Below are 3,979 nucleotides of genomic sequence, written 5' to 3' on the forward strand. Positions count from 1 at the left end.
CCCAACAAGATGGTTTGGCCAAGTGGCAGCATCGATGGACTCAAGCATGGCAACAGTAGTGAGGTTGGCCCAGGATCGGGCAGTGTTTCGTTCTGGTGTGCATAAGGTTGCTATGGGTCGGTACCAACTCGATGGCACCTAACAACAACAACAACAAACCTTTTGAAAATTCCTGAACTATTTCTTGTTCCTCCCATTTTAAGGCCTTATGTGTGTTGTTTTCTCCTCCTAGAATCCTCTACCTTGCTTTATCTAGTTAATTTCCTCAGGCAAAAGTCAATTCCTCGCCACTTCAGCCCCCCCCCTCCCCACGCCAGACTAGAGCAAGAGCCCCTATTATATGCTGTCACGTCTTTGCAGATTTTATTATAGTTCATAATGATATAGTTGTGTGATTTGGGAGTGAATGTCTACCTTTCTTCTGTAATAATAGACATTTTAGTCGGGCACACACCAGCCAAAGACCACATTTTTCCTAGCTTCACTTGTAGCTAGGTGGAGCCACTAGATTGGAGTCTGGCCAATGGAACGTGTTCGGTTTCTGAGTGTGAGTTTTCTCTTCCTTCCTTCCAACAGCCTGGAGAGGCAATATAATGGAGAGACATCTTTGCCCTTGCAGACAGGGACAACATCCTAGGGCTGGTAGAACAGCAGCAGACTGGCTCTCCAACACCTTTAACCCACCATACCACCCCTGGACTGCCTATTGGGATTGTTACTTAAGAAAGAATTAAACCACTTTTTTGTTTAAGTGATGCTTTGGGATTCAAATTAAAGTAGCCTAGCCTATATATCAGGCAGTACTTGGTTCTGTTGTACATTGGGTCACTATGAATTGGAATTGATTCAAGGGCACTTAACAACAACAAAGACCTATATCCAAAGTCCCTGAGGGTACAAATGGTTAATGTGCTCAGGTGCTAACTGAAAGGTGGACAGTCCCTTAGAGTCACCTTAAAAGAAAAGGCTGGTTATCCTCTTTCGGAAACTCAGTCATTAAAAGTCCTTAGGAGACTAGTTCTACTCTGACACACATGGAATCCTCATGAGTTGGAGTCAATCCAACAGCAACTGTTTGTTTACTCTAAGGAGCTCTGGTAGCGTTGTTGTTGTTGTGAAGTGCCATCGAGTCAATTCCGACCCATAGCAACCCTGTATAGGGTTTCTGAGGAGTAGCTGGTGAGCTTGAACCAACGACCTTGCAGTTCAAATGGCTTTGCAGTCTGGTACATTAACCCACAGCCACACCAGGACTCGTAGTGGTTACAAATTGGGCTGTTAAACTCAAGGTCAGCAGTTCAAAACTATCAGCTGTTTTGCAGGAAAAAGATGAGGCTTTCTGCTCCCATAAAGATTTACAGCCTCAGAAACACTATACAGGGTCACTATGAATTAGAACCGACTCCACAGCTCACCACCACCACGATCCTATGAATGTAAATTTGAACCCAGAGCTGCTTGACCGAGAGATCAAGCTTTCTTCATAAATCATAAGTCATACTGTTGTTGTTAAGTGCTGGAAAGTCAGTTCCAACTCATACGAGACCCTGTATAGGGTTTCCAAGGAGCAGCTGAGGGGTTTGAGTCACCGATCTTGTGGTCCAGTACTTACTTTACATCACCACACCAGGAGTCCAATAATCATATAGGTAACTACATTGATTAAGGTGTTCTCACTTCCTAGATCCATATTAGGTCCAGAGTGAATAAAAGGTGGTGCCTAGCTCCCCCCGCCCCCAACCAACCCTCAACATTGCTTCATATTTCCTCCTTTGAAAACAGTTTAATATGTGTTTTTACCTCTGATGGCCTCTTAGAAGGTTCTCAGGACCACCTTTGTTTCTATTCTCATAAATAATTTGGCTCCCCACATGCCAGTCAGCAGGCCCTTCCCCACAGAAGCAAAAGATCAAGGATCTTGGTCTCTCTTGGAGGCCAATATTGCTTAAGCCTCTCCCATCTCTGCCATTATCATGGAAGTTTTAGAGATGGTGGAATGAAAGCTAAAGAGCAGCTCTTGGCAGCTTCCTTGAAGAAGTAAGTAGTTAACTTTTTCTGCATAATTTTTTACTGAAACATTCTTCTATATTATATCATTTGATATAAGTGAATGTCAATAATCAGATCACTGTTGTTGTTGTTGTTGTTGTTGTTAGGTGGTATGGAGTTCGTTATGACTCACAGCAGCCACATGTGACACAGTGAAAGTGTCCAGTAAGACTTCCTAGGCTGTCATCTTCAGAGGAACACATGGTCAGGTCTTTCTCCTATGGAGTGGTAAGGTGGCTTTGAACTGCTAACTTTTCAGTTAGCAGCAGAATGCTTAACCAATTGAACCACCAGAGCTCTTTAAATCATATCATATATGTTTTTAATATATATAAAGTCCTTTTCTTTTTTCTTTTTTTTTGCTCGGTTTTTCCTCGTTCCTCTTGTTGCTTATCGCCAATACAAGCCATTCCCCCACCAACACACATACGGAAAGCAAACTAACAAGGGAGAATGCATTTCCCCAGATTTCCCACCATGCTCACAGAATCATGTAGAGAGGGTTTGTTGTTGTCACCTTTACTTTACAAAGGTGAGATCATAGATAAATGCTTTTCTGCATCGTGATTTTCTTACTCAATAGCCCCTCATAGAAGTCTTTTCCAAGTCAATTGGTTTAGATTTAGCTCATTCTTCTTAATGGCTGTTGAATAGTAATTCGTGGTGATGTTATACCGTAAATTATTCAGTCATGGACTTTGTTTCTGTTTTTTTGTCACAAGGAATACTGCTTCATTAGCACTCATATGCGTGGATTTCTACGAACTAGTGGTTTTATCTCAAGGGCCTGGAGTCCCAGGAATGGGCTTGCTGTGTCAAAGAGTCGATGATTTTTTTATTTTAAAAAATATGATCATCAGTTTCTGTTGCTAACTACCCTAGTACCTTCCTCTTTTTCCTAACTCCCTGCAATTCTCCGCCTTTTCTCCCACTGCCTTGATACAACCTTTCCTTTATATTTTCTACAATTAAATGGCTAAAAAATTTATTACAGGTCTAATAGATATATTGCCAAGAGAGACCAGTCACTGGAGAAGATTACCATGCTTGATAAAGTGGAGGGTCTGAGAAAAAGAGGAAGACCCTCAACGAGATGATTGGCACAGTGGTAGCATCAGTGGGCTCAAACGTAGTGAGGTTGGCCCTGGACCGGGCAGTGTTTCATTCTGTTGTGCATAGGGTCACTGTGAGTTGGTACCAACTCGATGGCACCTAACAACAGCAACAATAGATTAAAAAGTAAGTTATTTATGATAATCTATGAAAATATAACAAATATGAAACAATAAAGAAAGCCCTGTTGTTTTAAATGGCTCAACAAAAAGAAACCTTTTTAAAAAAACCAGGAGACTGAGTGATTTAGAATGTGACTACAGGTGTTTAACACTGCTTTACAGGTGTCTGTACCTATTTTTCCTCTGTTCTATATTTAATCAAGATATATGTTCACAAGCTATCAAGCACTATGGCAACTGAATATTATCAGGTGCAAATTATGCTGTTTCCATGCCAGAGTTTCCTAGGGAATTTGTTATATAGAATACTGCTGTCCAGGGGCATATTCTGCTCCCAAAGCCCACTCCTACATGAATATTAATTCATTGGACAAATATTTATATAGTTACTTTTATGTGCCAGGCACTCTACTAGGGGATGGGGTTATACCAGTGAGTAAAACGAGTGAAATCCACTTTCAGCTTATCTTCACGTTGCAGAGAAAAATATCAAACAACTAATTATAATTTGGACAATACCCTTATTTATTTTATTTTCCTTATTCCTTTTCTTTTAAGGACATTTCAGCTTCCACATGAGATTTTTATAACTGGTAAACATAGGCAAAGGAGACCTAGTGGCACAGTGGTTACAGTGCTAGGACCAACTAAAAGATTGGTGGTTTGAACCCACCATCTGCTTCTTGAGAGAAAGA

Source organism: Chrysochloris asiatica, unplaced genomic scaffold, assembly GCF_000296735.1.
Source record: "Chrysochloris asiatica unplaced genomic scaffold, ChrAsi1.0 scaffold00022, whole genome shotgun sequence".
In the NCBI taxonomy this organism is placed as follows: domain Eukaryota; kingdom Metazoa; phylum Chordata; class Mammalia; order Afrosoricida; family Chrysochloridae; genus Chrysochloris; species Chrysochloris asiatica.